Source organism: Penaeus japonicus, unplaced genomic scaffold, assembly GCF_977035675.1.
Source record: "Penaeus japonicus unplaced genomic scaffold, GWHDUDI00000001_assembly GWHDUDI00000039, whole genome shotgun sequence".
Classification (NCBI taxonomy): Eukaryota; Metazoa; Arthropoda; class Malacostraca; order Decapoda; family Penaeidae; genus Penaeus; species Penaeus japonicus.
Window position 1 is genome coordinate 9,131,500 of NW_028234441.1, and position 6,752 is coordinate 9,138,251.

Sequence of the window (6,752 nt, forward strand, 5' to 3'; positions counted from 1 at the left end):
CTCTCGCCAGTCTTCTCATAATGCATGGCAACTCCCCATGACATGGCAACCCTCCCATACACGGGAACCCCCACCCGTTGCCCCTATACAGAGCCGCTGCAGTTTCTCGTTGCCACAGCGTGATCCCGCCAAGGTTACGCCGGGTCAACAACCGCCCTCTGCTAACGACCGCTCGCTCGTTTCTCGTTCACGTAAACGATGCCCCAAACTCACCTCTCTCGCCCCCTCCGCATTAAATAACACGGTGGAACAAACACTACACACAAAATAGGTCTATAAAAAATAAAGACAAACCATATTTCATGTCTGGTGTTATTCTCTGCCACTGTAAGAACCACAGTAGAGTGTTTTGCCATTCAACAAAGAACAGACTCGCGGCTGCCAGTCTCTTTGGTGTTTTCCTGAGAGTAAAGACATCTCCACATCCTTGTGTACCATGTATTCAAGACCACTGATTTATTGCGCACGTTTGGCAAATTATAATTAACCTAAGAACTCATTATGTTCGCATCGAGATGTCCCAACTACCGACACTAATTATTCCAGCTATTCAAATATGGAAAATTACGAACTAAACTCACCCAAACCGTCATTACAAAATCCGAACCCGAAAAAAACACACTTCAGGGTACGCAAATCCCGAACCTATTAAGAAAAAAAACAAATGATTCCACAGACGCAAGAGTCAGGGGGGAGTGAGGCGGTACTCAAGTGACACTCCGCGAAGACGATGAGGAAGGGAAACCTCACAAGCTTAGCCGGTGATGAGTTACAGCCGTGTTTGCCCCGCCTTTGCTCTCCTCCCCGCCTGTAACACGTGGCTGGACGCCGCTTCGTGGGCCCAGTTTCTCGGCGCGAGGAGGCTCCGCGCTCGGCACGGATTTCGGCGTTGCAGCTCTTATCTATCTCTATCTATCTGTATATCTATCTATCTATCTACACACACACACACATACACACACACACACACACACACATATATATAAATATATATATCATACTATTTTTTGTGTGTACGTGTATACGTACGCACATATCTGTACGTTTGTCTAAGCATGCAAGTGTATGCATGTTAATGTATATGTATATGCATTTGTATATGTATGTATGTATGTATGTATGTATGTGTATGTATGTGTATGTGTGTGTGTATGTGTATGTGTATGTGTATGTATGTGTGTGTGTGTGTGTGTGTGTGTGTGTATGTGTATGTGTATGTGTATGTGTATGTGTGTGTGTGTATGTGTATGTGTATGTGTGTGTGTGTGTGTGTGTGTGTGTGTGTGTGTATGTGTATGTGTATGTGTATGTGTATGTGTATGTGTATTTGTGTGTATGTATGTGTGTGTGTGTGTGTGTGTGTGTGTGTGTGTGTGTGTATAAATATATATATATATATATATATATATATATATATATATATATATATATATATATATATGTATGTATATACGTTGTGAACCAACTTATGAAGAGAAAAAAAGTAAATGTCGGCTTGTGAGTGAGAGGACACAGACCGCAGGTGTAAACAGCCGCAAATCGTCCGCCATCGGTGTTTACAAGGCTCGTGAGGCTTACATGGAAAAATACTCGCATAAGACGAGAAAAAAAATATTGTGTACGCCTTTCTACAGGAAGTGCTCAGAAAATGTGGCCAAGTGTCTCTTAAACGCCCTGGTGGGATGTGAAAAGTCAGAAAAAAGGGAAAAAAATTCTGGACATGGCAAGAGAGAGAGAGATAAAAGAGTGGAAGAAATAGACGGAAACAGTGACATGACTTTTAATACCCCTTTTATACTTTTTTTTTATTTTGTAGTTAACATTACTATTAAAGTCAGCAAAGTTATCGTTTTCAAGGTAATAATATAATGATCAATATATATAACGTAATAGTTTGGTGTCACAGGTGAAAACACCACATACACATAAACAGATATAAATATCTACCTATCTATCTATCTATACATACATATTTATACATTCATTCTGTCTTCATTACAGCACTTTCGTATAATCTTTCTTTTGACACACGTCTATGAGGGCGTCGTAGGGGAAAACATATAAATATACAAATACCAACACCTGTATTTAATTACCTTAATCATCATACCAAACACAAACACACACACACACACACACACACACTCCCTCTCTCTCCATCGCCTTCAAATCCACCGCTTTAGTCACACACCATCTCCTACTCCCTCGACCGCATTCTCTCCCTTTTCAACTCCTCGAGCACCTCGCCATCTTTCCCTCCCTCTCGCCCCCGTTCTCACTCCCTCTCCCTCTCCCTCTCCCTTTCTCCCTCTCCCTGTCTCCCCCCCCCTCCCCAACCTCTAGCGTCCAGATGTACTCACCAGCGTTGGCGATCCAGCAATGCACAACACAGACCTAGAGCGATCGATTCTCTTCTGGCTTCTTGTTTTCTTTCCTCCTCCGCCTCCAGCTGGCGTTGTCCTTCTCGGCCTAATGCACCTTCTGCACGAAAATGCCGCGCTCTTTATCGCATCCTTCGAGAGCCTCGGTCGATCAAGCACTAAGAAGCACTGTCGTTCTCGTGTCACTTAAGAAGCGTCCTTACGGTTCCTTTCAACGTTCCTGTTGTAAGCACGTATTAATCACAACACCCAAGCCATTTCCCAGGACTTCCAGTAGCCCTTTCAACGCTAACTGGTTCCTTTAGCACTCGGGCCGCGAGAGGGTGGGTATGAGGCGGGAGTCCTGCGCGCGTACCTTGCGTCTTGTGATAGCTGGCGTCCTGCGGTTGCTAAGTAACACGCGACGCCGTAAATCCGTATTTCCCAGTGTGCCGTCGCTCGTTTCGAATATCAACTTGTTTGTTTACACACACACACACACACACACACACACACACACACACACACACACACACACACACACACACACACACACACACACACACACACACACACACACACACACACACACACACACACACACACACACACACACACACACACACACACATATATATATATATATATATATATATATATATATATATATATATATATACAGATACTGCATACATACATAAACATATCAATGTTTACAATTATATATATGTATATATATATATATATATATATATATATATATATATATATATATATATATGTATGTGTATATATATGTGTGTGTGTGTGTGTGTGTGTGTGTGTTGTGTGTGTTTGTGTGTGTGTGTTGTTTTGTTTGTGTGTGTGTGTGTGTGTGTGTGTGTGTGTGTGTGTGTGTGTGTGTGTGTGTGTGTGTGTGTGTGTGTGTGTGTTTGTGTGTTTATCTATCTATCTATCTATCTATATATATATCTATATATAAATATATATATTACATTATATTAATATATATATATATATTTACATATATATGTATATATATATACATAAATACATAAATGCACACACATACATATGTTACAACTGTTATGTATATAATAAATATAAATATATATATAATATATATATACAAAAAAATATATATATATAAATGAAAATATATTTATAATATGTACATATTAATATCCAGATTATATATATATATATATATATATATATATACATATATATATCTATATATATTTAAAATATATATATTATATATATATATATTTAGAGCAGAGAGAGAGAGTGAGGAGAGGAGAGAGGAGAGAGGAGCGTGAGGAGTGAGAGAGTAGATGGGAGCGATAGATGAGGGTGAGTGAGAGAGAGAGTTGAGAGAGAGGTGGAGAGAGTAGAGACGAGAGAGAGAGAGAGAGAGAGAGAGAGAGAGAGAGAGGTAGAGAGAGAGAGAGTTGTTGGAGAGTTTTGTTTGAGAGAGAGAGAGAGAGATAGAGAGAGAGAGAGAAATTTATCTAAAATGTACATATATATAAAACATATATTCATATATATATATATATATATATATATATATATAGATATATATGTGTATGTATATATATATACATATATATATATATATATATATATATATATATATATATATATATATATAGATAGATAGATAAATAGATGAATAGATACAGATTTATTTATATACACACATAATCACAGACACCGGAGTAAATGTAAAAGACTGAAGATCTGTTCCATGCGACTCTTCCCTTCGACTGAGTCAAAGGGAGAAACAACTGCACTTCACTCGTTCGTTCGGGAAAACAGCAACGCGAGAAGGCGAGGCTCGGTTCCGCTTTTCCCGGACGCCTCCGCACGACTTCCTCCTCCCGGAGCCACAGGAAGGGGCAGGCGGGGCCGCGGGGCTCCCACAGTTACGGGCTCCGCGCGTGGGAAAGTCATTTGCATATCACGTGTTTTTGTTCCCCCAATTCAGGAAGCGCGCTATTTGAGGTTCAATGGGGACATGACGCGGGCAGGATGCATGCATGCGCTGCTTGCATCCTCCGTCGTCAGGAGACGCCGCGGCTTTGCGTTCGGCGCGCGGGAAGCTGACCGCTGACGCCACACCTCCTGCACATCCCACATCACTCCGCACCACTTATCACTCCAGCCGCTGGGCCAGTCAGCCTCAGCTACTCCCCCTTCTGCTCATGCCATCGCGGTGACAACACCCCCCTCACGCCAGTCCTCTCCCCTCGACTCCGCTCACGCCCATACCCTCAATCCTCCCGCCCGCACGCCCTCACTCCGCACGTCCCGAGATCCCGCCGCGAGACCGGCCTTACGCACGACGCCTCCGCTACCCGGCACTACCGTCTGCTCCCCGGGTCTCCCCGCCGCAGACTGGCTGCCTCAGCCTGCCTGCCACGACCACCACCCGGAGCACCGCCACTCGCCACTCGCGAGAGTACTCCACCTTCGCTGCTGTGACTCACTCCACCATCCCCTTCCACCGCCTCCACCGCCGCCGCCGCAGCCTCCACGGCCATTCCACTGCCATTCCTCATCAATGCCATTATGGCAACGATGTCGCTGGCAAACCGTCCTCGTCATCACTGTTATCACCCTGACGCCGCAGGAGCTCCGAGGAGCAGAGCGCGGCGAAACCATCGGCCATGCAATTTGTAGTCGATCGGCAGTCACGGCAAACCTTCACACAGGCAGTCATGCAACTTTCCAGCCCGAGGCCCCGAATGACAGCCATGCAGAGGGCGTTGCCACGGCGAGAGTCGCGCCGGTGGGGGCATGGGCGGTGCACGGGCGTGTCTACAACACCCTCTAAGCCTCAGTAAATAGCGAATCTGGGCGGCGGCGAATCATGACAAACCTCACTGAATATCCTTCGTCCCACGAAGAACACACGCCGGGGGAACCGTGACGTCATCATGCAGCGCAACGCGTGTTATGCAGAGGCAATATTCTCAAAATACTCGCTATCACGACGCATTTTCCGCTGCGATCAAGGAGGTTCAATGCAGCCCTCGGCGGATTCCACGGTTCCATGAATATCGATAAAAACGACAGAGAAAATGCAATCAAGGAAAACGCATGCGACGAAACCATTGCTACACACACACACTCAAAGAAATCCCGAACGCTAATCCCATTTGATTTTCACAACAATTGAAAAGTTGGCAACATCATACTCACTCTTCATTCGATTCGATTCATGTCATCAATTACTTTTATTGATCTTAATCTTGATCTTCTCTCTCCCTCCTACCCCCTCTCTCCTCTCTCTCTCCCTCTCCCTCATTCCTTCTCTCACTCTCACTCTCGCTCTCGTTCTCTCTCTCTCTCTCTCTCTCTCTCTCTCTCTCTCTCTCTCTCTCTCTCTCTCTCTCTCTCTCTCTCTCTCTCTCTCTCTCTCTCTCTCTCTCTCTCTCTCTCTCCCTCTCTCCCCTTCTCCCTCCCTCCCTCTCTCCCTCTCTCCCCTTCTCCCTCCCTCCCTCTTTCCCTCTTTAACTCTTGCTCTCTCGCTCTCTCTCTCTCCCTCTCTTCCTCTCTCCCCTTCTCCCTCCCTCCCTCTTTCCCTCTCCCCCTCTTTCCCTCTTTAACTCTCGCTCTCTCTCTCTCCCTCTCCATCTCCCTCTCTCCCCCTCTCCCTCTCTCCCTCTCCACCTCCCTCCCTCCCTCTCCCTCTCCCTCTCCCTCTCCCTCCCTCTCCCTCTCACTCTCTCTCCTGTAGCCACAAACCATCAAATAAAATTTTATTGATTACATAAAACTATTCATATGCAAAGCAGTAATCTCGACGTTTCAGAAAGACTTGCACATGCAAAGATTACTACTATTTTAATGGCCCTTATCATCACAGCCATTAATGAGTAAAAAACAGAGCCAGAGACAATTAACTCTCACTTCGCGATTTTCCTTGCTTGTTCAGTAACCTTATTGGTCGCCAATTCTATTTATTGATCACCGACGCGAGTAGAAAATGAATCCCCAAAGACTGATCTCATTAGCACACCCCCTTGACACCTCGTTTTTATTTCTGTTGCGTCGAGTGTGTGCGCGTGGTGAGTGACCTCATACACTTAGCTTTTCTTTTCAGTGAATCGTGCCCTTGGACATCAATAGAAGATTAAACGAGATACTTTACTGGCTTAGTTTTCAGTTTAAGCAATCCTGTACATTAGTCTTTTAAATAGCATCGATTAACTATGGTTCTTTCACCTCATCGACTTAGCCGCTCTGTAACGTACTCGGAGAATGGGATGTCTCTGTGCATATTGTTTCCTGGAAGTGGTTCTGGAATCGGATAATTCTCACTTCAACAGCTATGAAAAAGCTATAAAAAGGTAAATATATAATGTAAAGTTCAGAGAATCA